This window comes from Protopterus annectens, chromosome 12.part0, assembly GCF_019279795.1.
Source record: "Protopterus annectens isolate FY-2018-M chromosome 12.part0, PAN1.0, whole genome shotgun sequence".
Lineage (NCBI taxonomy): Eukaryota > Metazoa > Chordata > Ceratodontiformes > Protopteridae > Protopterus > Protopterus annectens.
The window spans coordinates 879134082-879156617 of NC_056746.1; positions in this window are offsets into that span (position 1 = coordinate 879134082).

Genomic DNA, 22536 nt, shown 5'->3' on the forward strand with positions numbered 1-22536 from the left:
ATGCCATGGATGATGTGTAGAGTCGTGCACCACATCATTAGTGTATGCCTTCACCAGATAAAGAGGCTGCTCTCCTTCATGGTCCATAGGAGGAGACAACATCAAGCACTCCAGCTGTCAGTGGAGTAAGGGGACAGTGATGACAGTCCAATGGGTGAGGACTCAATTCTCGCCATGTCCAAACTTGATGTCCATGAGCCTGCATTGTCCCCCTCCTTCACTCCATGCCCCAATCTTTTATGTCCATCATCATCCCTGTCTCTTATCTTGTTTGTCTTGCTTGTTTGCATTTGCTTCCTCACCTATCCAACTTACCTGACCCAAACGTACCTATGTCCCTTACCCTGCAGTCCTCTCATACTGAATTAAAAAAAAATGAGCAGCTTTCCCCCAAAAAATAATCGTTCCATACATAGCTCTCCATTTCACACACATGTCCTCTTGACACACTTGATTCAGCCCAATTGGCTATACAACATGATTACGCTAATGTCACCCCACCCTCTGGAGGTGACAGATCAAATTCACCTAATATTTTGCACATATAATCAGTTTTTACTGTTAAAGAAATGGATAGCTATGGTTCTTTCCTACCTCCCTCCTCTACATTGCTGTATTGCTTTCCTTTTGTTCTTCCTTCTGCTTGCTCCCTATTTCAGCACTTTCTATTGACCCCATTTTAACACCAATAATCTGGTCAAAAAATAGAATCACACACAACACACATAAGTAGCAGAAAAAGCAATTGGATCTGTTCACTTTTTGACCTCTGTGTTTCACATCACTCACCAATGCCAAGTGATGTTGAGCAGTGGTACTATGCTGTAGTTGTCTCTGTGCAATCTCGGTTAACCCTGTTGCACTATGCCAACATACAGCAACACATATACTATAAAGAATTAATGTAATTGCATTATCACTGTTTATTTAAAAGTCTTTAAAAATATTAGATACACCTGGATTTGAACCTAATGTCATCTGGGCTCAGAAAGAAATGTATCAATGCATTTACACCTGCTGTCACAGAGTCAGTTAAGCAGCAAGTGTGTTTCACAGACTCAGTACAAACTCTCAGACTTTAGCAATGTGGCTTGCATTTGCGTACTTCTTAACTATGTGCAAACATGGAAATTATTGAAAATGTGTATCTCACATGCGCAAACACTTTGCCAACTGTTGTGCAAATCCGCTGCTCGATCAGCTATGTAAAAGTAAATATTATGTATTATTGCTATTCACTGCCCATTTCCTGTCTATGAAAACAAAAAAATCCTGCAAATATGCAAAAAACAAGCACTGTAAAATCCAGTAGTCAGTAAATGGAACAACGAGTACTTTGTAGTGTAGCGTTAATACTTTTATTTTAAACAAGCACTTTACCGAGGAGGCTTAGTATCCTTCCTTCCTCGAACCAAAACAAAACTACTAAAGTTAACACAACCTCCCTATTAAATGGGATTATACAATTATTATTCCAGCGTTCCCAATTAAATCCCATCACAAGCTAATTTCCTCAATTACTTAAAAATTGTATGTATGTTTAAAAACGGCTTTTTTTAATGCACAATCATACATAACAAAAACATTTTAAACAAACATGGATCCCTCCCTATCTCACTATGCCTACACAACCCTATCATGGACTTATCAGCGATAAATGTGTCAACAATTAATGTTAAAAGATTAGAAACTGTTGTTAAAAAAAAGTTAAAAAACTGTGTAGTTTAGTATTTATATGCTCGAGTCACAATAAGGATTGATTGATGGGGGCTGAATATGATAATGTGTACAAACATGCGTACAAACAAATTTATCCTCCCTGGTCACTATTACACATCCCATCCTAAGGTTGAACAGACTTGTCATCAAAAAATGCCCGTAAAGACAATACATGTATTATGGGGAAAAACAAAAGGCAATTGTTATTAGCTGAATATGTCTATATGCCTATGCATATATAAAAGTAAAATAAAAATCGTAATGAGAGTTTGAGTCTAAAGTCTCTAATCTAATGTGCATATGACATATATCTATGAATATTATATGTATATAGAACTATCAAGTGATCATTTGTTCTTCATGGACTTATCAATGATAAATGTGTCCAGATTAAACAATGTTTATGATTGACAAATGGGGCTGATAATTAACTATCCCTGGTCACTATTACACATCCCTAAGGTTGAACAGACCTGACAATACATGTATTAAATGGGACAAAACTAGTGTTATTAGCTGAATATGTCCAGTGCATATGCCTATATAAAAGTAAAATAAAAATCATAATAATGAGAATATATGTTATATATCTGTGAATATTATATGTATATAGAACTATCAAGTCAAAATAAAATTTCCTGTCTATGACATGATATTTCATGTGGAAACATAAACTGAAGGTCGTATGTAACAATATGTCACATATTTACAATACAGACATGTGTTGCCTCCTCTCTAGCACTGCAACCCTAGTGTCTCAGTACTTTATTCACACATAAATCACCTACACTATAGAAATTAATATCAAATGTGTGATATGCAATGTACAGCAATCTGTTAACATGCGGAAGTAGAACTATTGACCCATAAGCCTAAAAAAGCTTTATCTGCAAGGCTAAGGAAGGGAACAGCATGGACCTTATCCACAGGGACATATGCAACCTTCAACACACTTGACCCGACCCATTTTGGTTGTGTCAAGCGTAGATCTTGCTTATTAAACCTAGTGAACTTCTTTGATAATGACCCCAAAAAGCTGGATGAGGAATAACAGGACTTACCACTATGTTGATTTATCCAAGTCCTTTGACACTATCCCCCCTTCAGGTATCATAGAGAAACTCTCCCATCTGGGGATTAACCCATACATTACTAGATGGATAGCCAATTGGCTCACCGACAGAACACATATTGTCAAAGTTGGGGACTGCACATCCACTACTAGACCACTTACCACTAGAATACATCAAAGATCTGTGCTGGGCCCTCAACTGTTTGGAAACTATTTCTCTGAAGTCCAGACAAAGGTAGATGGCCTGTGGCCAAGTTTGCAGATGACTGTCAACTGGACGCAGTCATATAGAGTCCCCCAACTATGCTAACATATTACAAGAAGGGGCTGACACAGACAAATGATTGGTGCCAAACTCATGGACTGAACCTTAAAGCAAAGAATGTCTCATTGTCCCCTTTGGCAATGAAGTACTCCTGCTAATTATATATATATATATATATATATATATATATATATATATATATATATATATATATATATGTACTTTGATTCACTGAAAACTCATTTCACTGAATTTCAAAACGCTCACACCAAATCACTGAAAGCTCAAATCACTGAAAACTCTTTTTACTGAATCACATTTCACTGAATGAAAGTACTGTTGGGCAAATAAAACATATATGCCTTTTTCCCCACTGTAGTGCAATCCTGGAGTTAATATATATAGTTAGAGGGGGTGTGGGGGGCATAGCCCTTCAATTACTTTTGGTTTTATATTGTTAGCTTTCAGTGAAATGAAACTCATAAATATAAAAGCTAAGTAGGTGGGGGGCCATGGCCCCACCCCCTAACTATATATATATATATATATATATATATATATATATATATATATATATATATATATATATATATATATATATATATATATATATTAACTCCAGGATCGCACTGCAGTAGGAAAATGGGCATATATGTTTTATTTGCCCAACAATACTTACATTCAGTGAAATGAGTTTTCAGTGATTTGAGCTTTCAGCGATTTTTTTGAGGGTTAATTGAAATTCAGTGAAATGAGTTTTCAGTGAATCAAAGTAGACCCATATATATATATATATATATATATATATATATATATATATATATATATATATATATATATATATATATATATATATATATATATATATATATATATATATATATATATATATATATATATAAATATATATATATATATATATATATATATATATATATATATATATATATATATATATATGGGTCGGTTATCACTGCAGTCAAGTGTGTGTGTGTGTGTGTGTGTGTGTGTGTGTGTGTGTGTGTGTGTGTGTGTGTGTGTGTGTGTGTGTGTGTGTGTGTGTGTGTGTGTGTGTGTGTGTGTGTATGTGTGCATCTAGCCCAAAGAGCAGAAATGTGTATTCTACAGTTACTGTTCCAAACCCATGGACTGACAATGTTTTGATACTTTCACATGACTACACATCCATTTCATGCAGGCCCCATAACATCTTCTCTCCAGCATGCCCTGCTTATGTCATCCACTATAAGTTGACCTGCAGTCTTGTAAAAGTCAGACTTGTGCAGTGGTGCTTGCATAAAGTATTGAATTCTGTAGTCTGTGTATCTAGATAGGTAGGGGTTCTGTTCTCACTGGAGTCACCTGGGGTAGTGTGTGTGTGTGTGTGTTTGTGCTCTTGCTTGACCACGTGGAACACTATTACCATATTCTCCTCACCAGACACTGCTGATGTCATCAGATATATCTGATTTGTGAATGTGCTCTATTTCCACCATGGCAGGGTGAGAGACTGGCCTGGAGGCCAGGCAGAAGTCACCTCATCTTGTACGATCCAGACTATAGTGGCATGGCTTTCAGTCTATCCACATCCATCATGGCATAGGTTCATAGGTTCATAGGTAGGTACTAGGCTATCAGCCCAAGGGCCTATGTAAGCCTAGCCAGCAAGGTTGCATGGCTTATGTCACCCAGGAAAGTTATTTTCCTGTGCCACTGTTGACCAGAGACACAGAAGTGATCCCCAGAGTGTATTTCCTATTTCCCATCCACTCATTAAGATTTTTCTTGAAGAGTGCTAATGAAGAACTTTGCTTGACATAGATGGGTAGCTTGTTCCAGAGTATAGGAAGTCTCTGGGACAGGTATCTATCCCTCCAGCATGTCCTGTTTATTGTGATGACAAGGTTTAGATCCCTAGAGCATGTAGCTTGGATGGATTGGGATTTGTTTAGGTGTAGCATGTCCAACAGCTCTGGGTTTGACATAGCTTGACATAGCTTTATATGTTAGGCAGAGATCACCTCGGAGTAGGCAATATGCTATGGAGTAAATCTGGAGTTTTTTGAGGAGGTCAGTGTAGGGCATTTGTTTGAGGCCAGTAATCCTCTTTGTGAGGTACTTCTGTGGCCTTTCCAGCTGCTGCAGATGTCTTGTGAGGTACATTCCAAAAGGGGCATTGTACTCTATAATGGGTCTAATGAGTGATGAGTAGAGGGGAACAATGACCTCTTTTTTCCTGGATGAAAACCCTTTTAATGATGAGGTGTGCCATGTAGAAGGACTTCCTGACTACTGTGGCGATGTGACTATCAAAGGAAAGACTACTGTCCACCTGGCTCCCAAGGTCTCTTATCACACATTTGGTGTCAAGTAGATTGCTGCCTATGTGGTAGTTCATGGGTACAGAGTTTTTACCAAAGGGGATGACACTGCACTTTTTGGCATTGAGCTTGAGGCCATGGCTCTGACACCAGGCATCTGTCTCAGTGAGACCCTTCTGTAGGATGTCCACATCATTTGGGGACTTGACTATGGCTCCTAGTTTGCAGTCATTTGTGAACTTCATTAGCCAGAGGCCTTCTGTGTTAGCCTGTACTTCAGAGAAGTAGATACCAAACAGGAGAGGTCCCAGGATGGAACTCTGTGGTACTCCACTTGTCACTGCTTTGAGGTCAGATTTGGAGTCTGCAACTTTTACAGTGTGGGTTCTGTCAGTGAGCCAGTTAGCAACCCATCTTGTGATGTAGGGATTTATACCTAGTTGAGTGTGTTTAGCTATAATTCCAGAATGGGGGATGGTGTTGAAAGCCTTGGTGAGGTCAAGATAGGCTGTGTGAACCACCTTACCCTCATCCACGGCTTTGGTGACTGCCTCATAGAAGTCGATCAGGTTCAGGAGGCATGATCTGCCTTTCACAAACCCGAACTGGGAGGGATCCGGAGTTTGGAGGTTACCAATGTCTTTGTTTATGAGTTCCATGATGATATGTTCCATGGCCTTGCAGACCAGGCTCATCAGGCTAATAGGTCGATAGTTCCCAGGATCAGTGGTGGCTCCCCCTTTGTGAAGTGGGATAACTGCTGCTGTGCACCATTCAGTGGGCACAAAGCCTGATGCGAGGCTATTATTGAACATGGTGCTTAAGTGGGGAGCCAGTTCGTTCTGAAGTTCATGTAAAACGCAGCCTGGGATGTTGTCCAGTCCCATGGATGCTGTGTTTTTGGCTTTATAGAGTGCAGCTTTTACCTGCATAGCTGTGATTACAGAGACTCTGCATTCTTCCTGTATAGATATGGGCCCTTTAGGGGGTAAACGGGGGCTAAATTTAGCATTGAACCTATCTGCCAGGATGTTGGCAATATCAGTTGGTTCTGTAATTTTTGTGCCTTTGTGCTGTAACTCAGAGCAGATCTGGGTGTTGCCATCTAGATTCTTGACATAGCTATAGAATGCTTTGTGGTTGTCCTTGGATTTAGTGGCAATTTTGTTTTCGTAGCTAGCTTTGGAGGATCTTATAAGGGATATCATCTTCTTATTGAGGCTGAACATGGAGCTCCTCCATTAATGGGATTTTACTCTCTTTTGCAACAATTTCTTCCTTTTGTTGTACAGTTTGTTTATGGCAGGGGACCACCAGATTGGCTTCCTTTTTTAGGAGGATAGCATCTTGGTTCTGTTTGGGATAGCACGATCCATGCACTTGTATAAGTGCTTATAGAGTGCATTTGTGTAGGATTCAGCAGTTATAACTGTATTGTCCATCTGCATGGGTGTCATGAAGTTCACCACTTCTGTCTTAAGAAGCATGAAGTTGGGATTTGGAGAAATTATTTACTGTGATTTCCTTAATGGGGGGTGGGGGCGGGATGTGGATATCAAGGGGATAAGCATATGGTCAGATCAGACCAATGAGGAGTTAACTTCAGGTGTGGAACACCGGTCACTCATGTTGGTAATGACTAGGTCTAGGATATTGTTGCCCCTGGTGGGGGTGTGGATAAGTTGATCTAGGGCATTGGAGTTTATAAATTCCAGAAGGCGTTGAGCTAAGGAGTTGGTACATGAGTAGTTTTCCCAGTTAATGGTGGGGTAGTTGAAGTTGCCCATTATTAGGGTGTTTGGGTGAATCCTAATATTTTCCAGTACATCAAGAAAAGAAGAGTGGGGATCCTGGGGCATGGTGGAGGATCTGTAGCAAGCTACAATTTGGATTGCAGTATTGCCCAGAGTTAGTTGCACTTGTATAACCTCGGATGCATTATGCTGAGCAACTAGCCTGGAGGTGTGGATATCCTTAATGAATATGGACACACCTCCACCTTTGGTGTTTGGGTCCAGGTTACATGGCCAAAAAGTGTGGTATGAGTTATAGCCTGGTAGTGCAGGGGTGCTCTCTGGAGCCTTGAACCAGGTCTCAGTCACTGCACAGATATTGATGTTCTCCATTTTAAGGAGTGCCTCGAGTGAGTGCATTTTGTAACCCTTGTGTTTTCTTGGTGAGAAACACCTGTGGTCTCTGAAGCTGCTGCATGTGTCTGGTGAGGTACATGCATAAGAGAGCATTACAGTCTATTAGTGTTCGGATGAGGTTTGAGTACAGTGCTGTAATATAATCCTCAGATATGAATACAATGGCATGACTTATGATGTGAACAACATAGGCTTTAAATAACAGTGTAGATACTTGGTAGTCGAAGTTCAGATTGCTATTTATGTGTGTTCTCAGTGCTTGCACCACTGGGTTTCCATATAGTGGGACTATTGTCAATGCTGTAATTATCAGGGAATTCCACTTTGCAGAAGGAGATAATAAAGACACATTTTTACATTTATTTGTAGACCCTGTGGCTTTGTCACCAATCAGTTGTCTGTGTTAGCCCCTTGTGTAGTATGTTATCATCATAGGTGGACTCAGCGATTGAAACCAGTATGTAAGAATCAGCAAAAGCGCTAACCCAAAGGCTGTATACTTTAGCCTGAACTGTTGATAAATAGAGTCCAAGCAGTAAAGGGCCAAGCACAGATCCTTGGGGTACACCACTGGTGACAACTCTACTGGTACAAGTTGATTCACCAACTTTCACAGTATGTGGTCTGTCAGTGAGTCATTTGGTTACCCATCTAGTGATGTAAGGGCTAATCCCTAGCTGGGTGAGTTTTTCAATGATACATGTGTGAGGGGGAATTGTGTCCTAACCCTAGGCCAGATCAGGATAGCTAGTATGCACTGTCTTACCTTCCTCTAGGTCTATCACACAGAATCAATGGGCTGTGAAAACATTATAGATCACCTATCATGTGACTCAGCACATACACCTTCCTTACATGGATGAATACACACTTCAACACACCCTCCACACAGACTGTGTTCCTGTAGAAGGCTGTACATCAACATGCATCCATGTCAGTTGGCGGGAACAGTACCTGATGCATGCATGTAAAGACACATCCTGACTCTCCTCATCTGTGAGGTAGACCAACATGTCATCATGGACCTTTTACTAAATGGACACTAGTAATATCCAAGCGTGCAACAGTCCTGTGTGAGTTGTTAATGCTACATCATGTCTGTTACATCTGTTAGATGTCCTCAAAGAGGTCATCGAGGGCATGGATGATGGAAACACTATCATCCTTTTGAACATGACAAGCCCAAGGCATCTGACACAAATCCACACTTAGGTATTCACTCAAAACCATCAATGTGGCCATAAATACTTATCTCACCAAGTGGGGAGACCACTGTATCACATACATGGCATGGAAATATGTTGAAACGTGAAGTGAACTATAACTTTGGTCCAGTGGTCAGGTACATACATTGGGGTTGTCTGCTAGGCCCTTTCATGTCCATTATTTAAGTCACAGACATCACAAATGACATACACATCCTGTGTCCAAATAGCTGTCTGAAGGAGTACAGATTGTGTACAATCATTGACTCCAGCTGTGATATAATCCAGACAGTATCAACACACACCAAAGATTGCTGCCACAACCATGACAACCATGACAACACCTAGAATGACACAAAAAGATGGAGGGATTTGTTACATCAGGAAAACAAAAATCCACAACCCAAGTATAATGTAGACATCACACCCTATAATCAGATCAATAGGTATGTAACATGTGCCCTGGAGTAGATGGTATATGGAATGTACACCAGCATTTGGTCATGGTGCTGACTACATCCTTGTATGTGACACAACTACTGAGTATGTGAAGGACATCTACATCAGAGGCCATAGCACTTCCATAGTTCACATCCTTCATCACACCAATAACTGAGTGCAATGCATCCTTCTTCATGTAGCTCACTACACATCTTCCAGTGATATGTAACTGAAGTGTACCACTTTTGCCACAGTCAGCTGTCACACATCCTTTTGGCCATGCCTGTATATTCTTTTCTGTGGCATAAACATTACTGTCTGATGGTGCAGAAACCCCATCATGGCGTTATGACAGATGCACATGTGATTCCTGTTTGGCAATGAACACAGTACATACATAGCTGTATGGCAACATTAATGGCATGGGTAACATTTGTGACAGTGCGGATTGTGCCATATACACATATATATATATATATATATATATATATATATATATATATATATATATATATATATAAAATATTTCATGCACACCAGCCAACTAGCCTTTATTTATCATAATGTCGCATACAGGTATAGCAGTGTGCCTCTTAACACCTCCAGCAGGTGTTACAGTGTCAGGATGGTGTGCCTGATTACACTCATAGAGTGCAGACATGTCATAATAGTTCTACAAGTGTGTTTGTGCAAAACGCTCTCTGATCACTTTAAATCACATCTGTTATGTCAGAGACATGGGATTACTGGTTGTATTATTCTGATATTGTCCAGTATTGCATGTGCTTCTTCAAAAATTGTCCATGAGCCTTTACCTATGTCCTGCTTGCTGGAGACTTCTGCTGAGATTGCACTCATATTCAGACAAATCAGTTTGCACAACTTCACAAAATGCACCCTACCCCAATTGTGTATAACATCCCTGATAGATGTTCTCTGCATTGTTCATGTAAGGATGCTTATCTCACGCAAACATTCTCCCCATTGTTATATCACCTTGTGCAACAGTCACATAATGCATATTTTCACTGTGCAGTCCCTACTGTACCAATGTGATATGTGGCTGGTGTTGCTGCTACAACAGTCTTCCATTGACATGCCTGAATCTGCTGTATATTAGGGTTTCACCTGTCCTCTTTCCCTCTGTTCATTCCTATATTTCATTTGTTTGTCCCAATTCAATACACACATCCCCTGAGTGTTTATTTTACATGGCAGTCCATATATCCTTACAGATCATTTACACACTTTCAGTACAGAATGCCAAAAGATGGGATTTCAGAATAATCTGCACTGTAGATACACTGTCCTGTAGTATGTTTGGACCATATGCTTAACAATAATACCTCTCAACTGTCCAGATTTTCACATAATGTCCAGATTTTTGCCTTTATATCTTTTGGTGTGTTCCTTATCAAATTTTGGTTCTTTGCAATATCATTGGGATGATCTCCTAACTGATGTGACTCAATAATTACATACATATGAGTTTCAGAAATCAAATCCTTCATAACATGTATCGTAACACAACCCCCTAGTTATTCTAGCACATTTCTAAGCAACAAATATGTCCATATTTCTGATCCATTGTCCCTCATTATGATGATGTCTTGCACTAAGAGATTGAAAGCTATCTGTTAAGCACTGGCGATCATTGTGGCATTCCATGCAAAACCACATAACTTCAGTGCTCTGATTTAAACTGGATTACTATCTGTGTTTGCTCACGCAGTTTCTGGCCAGCAATGAAATCTTACTTATTTACTTTTAAATGTGGTGTATGGCATGAATATGCAATGAGCATTGCTGCTCATCTCGCATCACTGTGCACACATGTAAACTCCATGTAGGCTTCATACAAAGCCTATACAGAGTTTATTGAATCCCAGTGCACATTTTTCTCTTATCTTCTAAATCCTCCATGCTTATTTTCCACATTGATATTCTCTTATCTCATCATTCATATGCTTTCTTTCTCTTTTATAACTTTCCATCATATTCCATACTTTTTGTATTTATCTTTTAATATTTTACTTATTAAATTTTCATTCTTATTGTTTAGCCATTTAAGTATTTTATATAAATTCAAAGAAACCACATACACAATAAGGTTTATCAATCCAAAACCACTATACTCTTTTTCTACATAAATTACACCTTTCTTTATCAGATTAAGTTGAGACCCTCATATAAAGGAAAAAAACCTAAGAATTTATGTCTTAATTAACAAAGGTATATTAAACTTACTACCTAAATATGATATATTTTCTAAAAGATTTGTATCCAACATATAAACTTTTTTCTTAAATGAAAGACTGAAAGTTTTCCAAAAAGCACAAGTATTTTTAATTTTATGACATTTTCCCATTGTATTGGTTAGCAAATCTAATCCCTAATACTTCTATTTCTTGTATATTAAATTCAGTGCCGCTTATTCATACCCTAAACCCTTTCTTTTTTCTGCATTAAGTCTCATATTGATTTTTTCCATTCATTCATTTTACTTATAACTTCTTCAGTCCCACTCAAATAGTAATCAAAATATCATCTGCATAAGTCAGCATTATAGGTATATCAATCCCTTTCTTTGTTCTATACCTAACATTGCTAACCACTTGATTCATGTAACTAGTTACTATATTCATAACTAGTGAGAATATAATGCCACTCAAAGGGCATTCTTGTCTTATACCTCGTTAATACTTACTTCTTCACTCAGCCAGCCATTGATTAATACTTTTACCTTATTTTCCTCATACGCCATTGCACACACATTTTTTATCTTCTTACTCATCCTATACATACTGAATATATTACATCACGCATCGTGTTGAAGAATACCAAAAGGTTTACTTAAATCTCCTAATATAATAAATACTCTTTCTTGTCTATTCATTATATCACCTACTATTTCTCTAACAAGCATTAATACTTCTTTACATCCCCTACCTTTTACACTGCATATCATGTCAAATAAAATATTCTGAAGTTTTAACTCTATTCTTTTTTGGTAAATCTTTCATAAAATTTTATAATCAGTGTTGTTCAAAACAATAGGCTTCTAATTCCTTATATTTTTCTTTCATCTTTTTTCATACAAATTTGAATATTCCACTGTATAACTCTTTATTGAATCCTATATTTAAACACTCTTTCAAATACAGTTGATATTCTATCCCATCTGGTCCTGTTGCAATATTCACATTTACTTGTCCTAATATTCAATGCAATTCCTCAATTTTCTATACTTTTTTCCAAATCCATATTGTCTAGATAAAAAAAAAGGTTTCCACTTTTCATAACATCTTATCATTTTTGCTCATGTCTTTAAATACATTTTGAACATATTCTACAACTCTACACTTTACATTTTTGCTCTTTTTGCAAATTCTGTCATTAAACTATCCTCTTTTGCTAAGGTTATTAAAGGAATCAAATATATGATTGCCTATTGGAAACATGTAAGTTTTAATATAGAAAAATGACAGTTAATAAATACAATAATGTTGGGTAAAATAGCCTATGTGGCAAACAGGTTTATGATACTTGTCAAGTATGAGAAAGAAATAATGATGACAATATTTTAATTTATCTGGGGACCATGATTGAACCCTGTAAAGTGAAGAACAAGGGGGTTGGGACTGATAAATTCAATTGTATATGTAGCTTCTTTAAATATGTATAAACTATTAAAAGTAGTGATGAATGATGATACAAATTTGTTGGAGACAATATATATATATATATATATATATATATATATATATATATATATATATATATAGAATGATCGACACTTAACATCGACAGTGACTTCACCGACAAGTCAAATAACCGACATCGCAAATCACGGACGTTTACCAGGTAAGGGATGTAAATTCGCTACTCATGCCTACCATGGTTGCATGACACTGCCACACTTACTAAACCATGGTAGGCATGGTAGCATTTACATCCCTACCTGGTAAACGTGTGATTTATATCAGTTATTTGACTTGTCGGTGAAGTCACTGTCGATGTTTTAAGTTGTCGATCATTTCATAGGTACCCATATAGATATAGATATATATATATATATATATATATATATATATATATATATATATATATTATTGTCTCCACCAAATTTGTATCATCATTCATCACTACTTTTAATACTTTATACATATTTAAAGAAGCTACATATACAATTGGATTTATCAGTCCCAATCCCCCTTGTTCTTCACTTTACAGGGTTCAATCATGGCCCCCAGATAAATTAAAATATTGTCATCATTATTTCTTTCTCATACTTGACCAGTATCATGAACCTGTTTGCCACATAGGCTATTTTACCCAACATTATTGTATTTATTAACTGTCCTTTTTCTATATGAAAACTTAAATGTTTCCAATAGGCAATCATATATTTGATTCCTTTAATAACTCATTGCTCATGTTTATATTCAGTTTTACCAAACACTATACCCAGTATATCTATACACATTTCATTATATTCTACACCTCCTATTATACCTTCATAACCAAATCCTTTACTTTTCACTTTATTTATACTCAAACCAATATTTTTATATTATACTTAATTTTTCATTTATTTATTCCATCCATAATTTATTTTTAGCAATTATTACAATGTCATCAGCATAAGTATGCATTATTGATATTTGTACCTCCTTCATCATTATATATCCTCCATTACTTGCCATTTCATTTATTTCCATAACTACTATATTCATGACTAATGAATATATCACACTACTGGCTGGACATCCTTGTTTTATTCCACACTCTATTTTGACATCTTCCCCAATCCAACAATTTATATTTAATTTCACATACTTTTTCTCATACGTTGATTTAATAATTTGTAATATTTTGTCACTTATGTTATATGCTTGCAAAATTCTCCATAAAGCTTTACGTTGGATATTATCAAATGCCTTACCCACATCACCTATCATAACCTTTACTTTTTTATTAATAATGTTATCAATTACTTCTCTTATTAACCACAACTCCTGACTTCTTTTTCCTTTTCTTCCAAACAAATGTTGATCATATAGCCATTCCTTTTTACATTGTACTCTTTTAGCTATTATTTTCATAAAAAAATATAATTCATATTATTTAACATTATAGGTCTCCATTTTTTATCTCCTCTTATTTCCTTTCTTAAACATGAATTTTACCACCCCTTACAAATTTCCTTGTACTTAATCCCTGTTTCCATCCATTCATTCATAACTTGTATAAATACATTTTTTGCCAGTCTTCCATTTCTTTATACTTATATTCAATCCTATCTAATCCTGTGGCTGAATTTATGTTAATGTCTTTCATAATCTCATTCAATTCATTTATATTTATTTTTCTCTAAATATTCATTATCTTCTTTATTAAAGTTCTCATCATTATAAAGTTGTTCTAAACACACTTCTCTCTTGCTATATAAAAGTAGTACATATCTCTTAACTGTTTCATATACTCCTTCTTGCTTCTTAACTTTCCCTCTTCTTTATTTTGTAATTCTCTTATCATTCTTTTTTCTTTCATTGTTTTTACATAAACAAGGTACAACTTCCTCTTTTTTCCTTGTAAACAATATTTTAGCTTATATAACAAATTGTTCGTTTTTTCTTGATTTATTTTATTTATTTCTCTTTCTTTTTCATATAGTATTCTATCTTTTTCTACTAAATCATTAAATATTCTTAAGTTAACACACTCTATTCCATTCTTCCTCTTTTCCTCTTTTTTCTACATATTAAAAAATGTATTTATTTTTAAATTGTATCCACCAAATAATCCAATTTACAAAAAAGGTCTTATACTAATATGTTGTTTCCATAATTCTGTAAGGTATATTCTCTGTCCTTTATCTAATTCTTTTTCACCAATTCTTTTAATTATTTCCTTATTTTAATATATTCCTAAATTTCATGAATGTTTATCCAGATAGCAACATGATCTGAAAATCCAGTATATTTTATTCCTTTTGGATAATTTTTAAACTTTCTGATATTAAGAAGTAATCAGTTCCTGTCTTAATTCATTTCTAAGTTCAGTGTTTATTTTCCCATATTTTTAGTTGCTCACTTCTTACAATGTTTGTAGCCATTTTAACATCACAGTCTTTCTTTTTGTTTCTTAGGTTACAATTAAAGTCACCTGCTATTATTATATCCACATTCACACACTTAATTCAGTATATTTTTAAACATTTTTTTCTCAATCTTGTTTTGTCACGTATGCATATAAGGCTATAACCCTATATACATGTTTTCCCATCTCAAATCAACTACTGTTATTCTCCCTATTTCTACTATTGTTATATCTAATATTGCTATACACATTTCTTTACCTATGCTCCAAATAACAGTACCATTCCAAAGCCTTTCTGTTTGAACCCTTTCTTCTTCTGTTTGCACTCTAATATCTTATAATACTATTTGAACATCTACAGCAGCACACCAATATATAATATTAATTCTCCTCTTAATATTTTTCATACTGTTCGCATTTAAAGCTACATTTTTCAGCTTTATAGAACAGTAATATAAAATACATTTTATCTCTTTCTTTTCTTATTTTATCTTAACATTATATTTTTAAGCTTTCTTTTTTTCTCCCTCACTCTCTTTCCTATTGAATTTTCTTGCCTTTTACTATATGCCACTCTGTTTCTTCTTCACTTGTCTCATCTGTTTCTCTTTTTTTTAATTTTATCTTTTTCTTTGATTTCAAAAACAACTTCTACATCTTTCGGTTGTGGTGTATCTTCCTGTAGAGCATCCTTTTCTATCTCTTTTTCTTCATTTAAAGTTTCTCTCCATGTGAAAACATTTTCTCTGCTCCCAAATCATATGAGAACATTTTATTAGTGATTTTACCATTTCTCCATCATTTTCAATATTTATCATCACCATATCCTTTTTGGCTTACAGCCTGCAAGTTTCCTCCCTGTTTCTCCAGGGTTCCTCCTCACCTGGACTGGAAACAGGAAGTGAGTTGTGTCACACACAAACTCCCCCCCTACTACCAAGAGTAGGGTTTTTTATTGATATATACATTACACATTATTTACATATTTACATTATTTACATCTATTTACAAATCTCCAAACATTATAAACTTCAATTTAAGCATTTCCCCCAGTTTTTATCCACAATCAAAACATTATTTTTTCCCAAAATCTTTGTCAAAGTCCATTTTCCATTGTATTTAATTTAATTTAGTCTTTCATTCCATATAGTCCATGAAGCATAAAATATTACTCTGTCCCTTTTCTTCACTTTTTCCTGTTTATGTGCACCATAATAACCAAATTATATTATATTCATATTTATTTGTTCAAATTTTAACAAACATTTCACCCTATTATCTTTACATATTTTTTTCCACAAATTATTAACTCTTTCACATTTCAAAAACACATGCTCAGTAGTCTCAAACCTTCCATATTTATTACATATTCTATCTTGCTTTTTTTGTATGGCATATTTCCCTTAACCAGCAATTTTCTAATAGACACTCTCCATAAAAATCATTACATTATTTAATCTTTTTATAGTTATTATATCTCATCATTATGGCTTTTTTCTTGTCTATTTCTAAATCTTTCCATGGATCAATACAATAAAATGCTTTCATAACACTTAAGTACAATTCCTTTCTATTTTTCTCACATATATTCTTTTTTTATTTTCCATAACACAATTTTGTTTTGGTACTCTTTCATTTCTTCATTCACAATGCTTTTACTTTGTTTTTTAACTTCAATTCCTTCCTGCAATTCTTTGTATTTATAATATAGTATCATTTCTATCAAGTTTTTGTTTTCCTTCATATTTCCCTTTAATACCTTATATAAAATTAAAGATGTACTATTGGGCTTATTAAACCCAATCCTCCTTGCTCTTCTTTCATATACAGAATCCCTCTTTTGACTGGATTCAGTCTAGAGCCCCATATAAAATTCCTTTTCATACTTAATATGAATCATATGGATGTTAGCAACATAAGCAATTGTTCCTATTACCATGGTGTTCAACAAATGTGCTTTTTTCTATATGAAAGTCTATATGATTTCCAAAAATGTGTCATATCCTTTACTTCTTTGAGTACATTATCCCATTTTTGTTGTCTGTATTCATTCCTTCCAAATGATATTCCTAATATATATATATATATATATATATATATATATATATATATATATATATATATATATATATAAATCATTGAACTCAACACCTCCTATCATACCTTCAAAAAAAATCCTTTACCTTTCTCCTTATTTATACTTAAACCATTTTTTTTAATTTATACTTAATTTTTCATTTACTTTTTCCATCCATACTTTATTTTTAACAGTTAATACAATATAATCCACATAATTATACAATTATGGCAATTGTACTTCCTTCTTCATTTTGTATCCACCACTACTTGACATTTTATTAATTTCCTTCACTATTACATTCATAGCTAATGAGAAAATTACACTACAGGCTGGGCAACCCTGCTTTATTCCACATTCTATGTTTATGTCTTCCCCAATCCAGCTATTTACATTTAGTTTCGCATAGCTCCTTTCATAAACAGATTTTATTGCATGTAATATTTTTTGCTTACATTCCATGCCTGCAAAATTCCCCATAATGATTTATATTGAATATTATCACAAGGTTTACTTATATCCCATATCATAACCTTTGCTTTTACATTTTTATGACATCATCAGTTATTTCCCTTATTATCCATACTAACTCTTGACTTCCTTTTCCTTTTCTTCCAAATACATTTGGTCATATATTCTATCCATTTTTTTCTGTAACCTTTTTGTTATTATTCTCATAAAAAAGTTAATCTGTATTACTCAATGTTATAGGTCTCCAATTTTTGACCTCCTCTTTATTTCCTTGTTAAATATAACTTTATAACTCCTGTACATATCTGGATATGAAGCGCAGTGCAAAAACAAACTGTTAAACAAAACAAGCACTGTGAAGAGGACGGACTGCACCGGACAACCTTGCTTCCACAAACAGCTTTATTATACGTTAAACAGTAGCCAAATAACATGTATTTCGTCACTTGAATTAGACTTCATCAGACAAGAAAAAACATGACAAACAACCTTTTATATATGCTGACCATTTGTTTAAAATATCCAATAAGAATCTAGCAATCCTCATAGAATATGAATGAATGTGCGCATGCACTGAATACAAATGTAAATGTATATGACATTAAACAGATCAAAATAAAATGCTGCGATTCACAGATATAAAATATATAGAATGTATATATGAATATATATACCACTTGTACAATAACAAATGATGTCATAAAACCAGTTTTTTATATATATAAATAAAAAAAACTTCATGGCTACACTAGTTTGAAAATAGAGACTAATTTGTATTAAAAAATCACCAACAGTACTCCCATCTAGTGGTCAAAACTGAATGTGCACTCAATTTCCATCCTAAATTTAGTGCTCCATTAATGGATAGTAACTGTTTTACATAGTATCTGAATAAATGAAGAATATATATATAGGAATCTATGAAATATAAAAAATATATGTATATATATATATATATATATATATATATATATATATATATATATATATATGGAATAGATAACGATTATATATAATATGCATATTCTAAATATATGAATGAATGTTGTAGTAAATTAATTTATATTTATATTTATATTCATATTTACATTCATATTTATATTTATATATATTTATATTTACCTACCTGGCACATTTCTGATAGTTCATTTTGCATCAATCCATTTTTTATAAACTTTTTTAGATGAAATTTTAGATTATACAACATGTTTTTTATACATTTGATCTAGGGGTTGGTATAGAATTCGGAGGTGTTTTTTATACATTTGCTCTATCACATGTCATGCATGTACATACATATATATATATATATATATATATATATATATATATATATATATATATACACAAACATATAATTTTACATTATTATTATATTATTAATTTATGGTCTGTCATTGTTTTATGTTTGGTGATTATTCATTTTTACATTTTTACATTTGTGTATATATCTAACTCATTTACTACAACATTCATTCATATATTTAGAATATGCATATTATATATAATCGTTATCTATTCCATATATATATATATATATATACATATATTTTTTATATTTCATAGATTCCTATATATATTCTTCATTTATTCAGATACTATGTAAAACAGTTACTATCCATTAATGGAGCACTAAATTTAGGATGGAAATTGTGTGCACATTCAATTTTGACCACTAGATGGGAGTACTGTTGGCGATTTTTTTAATGCAAATTAGTCTCTATTTTCAAACTAGTGTAGCCACGAAGTTTTTTTATTTATATATATAAAAAACTGGTTTTATGACATCATTTGTTATTGTACAAGTGGTATATATATTCATATATACATTCTGTATATTTTACATCTGTGAATCACAGCATTTTATTTTGATCTGTTTAATGTCATATACATTTACATTTATATTCAGTGCATGCGCACATTCATTCATATTCTATGAGGATTGCTAGATTCTTACTGGATATTTTAAACAAATGGTCAGCATATATAAATGGTTGTTTGGCATGTTTTTTCTTGTCTGATGAAGTCTAATTCAAGTGACGAAATACGTGTTATTTGGCTACTGTTTAACATATAATAAAGCTGTTTGTGGAAGCAAGGTTGTCCGGTGCAGTCCGTCCTCTTCACAGTGCTTGTCCTGTACATATCTCTTTCTCTTTAATTCCAGTTTCCAACCATTCATTCATAACTTTTATAAAAAAATATTTTTTGCCACTCTTTCATTTTTTATACATATCATATTCAATTCCATCCAGTCCTGTTGCAGACTTCATGTTAATGTTTTTTAGAATTCAATTCAGTTCTTTCGGGGTTATTTTTTGTTCTAAATACTCACTATCTTCCTTATTTAATGTTTCCCCTTTATAAATTTGTTCTGTTTTCTTCTCTCTTAACAAATAATTCAAATACATATTCTTTAATTATTTTGTATATTCCTTCTTGCTGTCTTATTTGCTTACCTTCCTTATTTTTTAATTATCTTATTTTTTGTTATTTTGTTATTTTGCTCAAATATGATGCTATCTCTTCTTTTTTCCCTGTAAACATTATTATTTCTTATATAACAAGTTGTTAATTTTAATTTGATTTATTTTATATATTTCCCTTTCTTTTTCATAAATGGAATTTTCTTGTCTAATAAGTCTCTAAATGCTTCTTGACTTAATATTTTATATCTCTCTTTTTTCTTTTCTTCTTTACTTCCTTATGCAAATACTTTTTTTATTTTCTTTTTAAAGTTAAACCACCAAACAGTCCAGTTCTCATAAAACTCCCTCATAGTCTTATGATTTTTCTATAATTTCATAATTTCTTTTTTCTCTTCTAAATCTAATTCATTTTCATTAATTCTCTTTATTTATTTTCCTATTCTTATATATTCTTTATTTTCCTGTACTTTAACCCATAGTGCCACATGATCTGATCCAGCATACTTAATTCTTTCTTTTATAACTTTTAAACTCAGATATTAAAAAATAATCAATTTGTGTCCTAATTTCATTCCTTTTCTAGGTCCAGTGGTTATTCTTCCATACACTTAACTTTCCACTTCTCATAATTTCCTTAGCCATTTTAATGTCACAATTGCTCTTATTTTTCCTTAACTTACAATTAAAATCACCCACCACTATAGTGTCCATATTTACACAAACATATTCAAGAATATTTTTAAACATTTCTCTCTCTTTTTGTTACATATGCATATAAAGCTATAATTCTATACACATATTTTTCCATCTCATGTCTATTACCGCAGTTTGGCCTAGTTCCACTATGGTTACATCTAATATTTTAATGCTTTTTTGTTATAATATACATATGCCCGAGCATGTTTCTTTCCCCATGTTCCAAACTACCACACCATTCCAATGTTTTTCAGTTTGTGGTCTTTCTTCCTCTGTGAATAATCTGATATCTTCTAAAACAATAATATGTGCATCTGCTGCAGCACACCATTGTAATATACCTATTCTCCTTTTAAGATGTTTTATACTGTTCACATTTAAATCTATTTTCAGCTTTTAAGAACAGTTAGTATAATAAAATGTTTATCCCTTTCCTTTCTTATTTTCTCTTAAGCATTATGTTTTTGAATGTTATTTTCCTTTCCTTAACTCTTTTTCCTATTTAATTCTTTTTATTTCTTACTATCTATCAATCAGCTTCTTCCTCACTTGTCTCCTCTGTTTCTTTTTCCTTATTACTTTCTTTAACTTCATCTATAACCTCTTTATCAGTTACATCTTTCTGTACATGTTCTTGTATAGCACATTCGATTATCTCTTTATCCTGTATAACTCCATTTTCATTTTCTTGCACATTAATTTCGCATTCTAGCCATGAATGACCAGTATTGCCACATTTTATGCATTTTAAATCACATTTTTTTGCATTATGCCCTGTTTTACCATATAAATAGCATATTTTTATCACATTCATTGATTAAATAGTCATTTTTCCACAAAAATAACAAGTTGTTTTACCCCTGTATTTCACAAAACCCCTATTGCCATGAACATCAGTAATTCTAGGTATGTGCATAACATTACCATTTTCCATTTTCAGTATTACTCCACATTCCCATCCCCCAGTTCATAGTCCTCTTTCATCATATATTTTTGTAGTGTCCATTATTTCTTTACATATAGTTAATAAATGTTCATTCAGTTCTTTTGCTTCAGCTTCAGTTCTAAACTGGATCATTATTTTTTTTGTTTGTCTGTAAAAAGCTTGCACAACATATTCTGACCATGGAAAAATATTTTTCTTTTGTTCATATGCACCAAAAAAAATTCCATGGCGTGTCCGGTCTCAAATATCATGTCACAAAATGTCTCTTTATTAATTAAAATGAATGCTCCTATCTCTTTTCCTTTGACACCCAGAGGTGCTATGACAGAGTCCCAAACCTTATATCTGTCCAAACTTTCTTCTTTTTTACAGCTCACAGATACTGTATACTTCTTTTTTGTTACTTTTATTTCTTCTTTCTTCTTTGCTCCTTCTCCCACAGTTTGTGCACAAGTTTTTGTCTCTTGAACTTTTTCTGGCACAATCTCTTCTTCTCCTTTTTCTTCTTCTATTTTCTCCATGATGTCACTCCATGAAATTGATTGCTGCTCCACTTTCTGGTTCACTTTGGTTTACCATTTCTTCCAAATAATCATCCCACAACCCTCCTGATTGGAGAATTGTAATTATACTTTTCTCAGA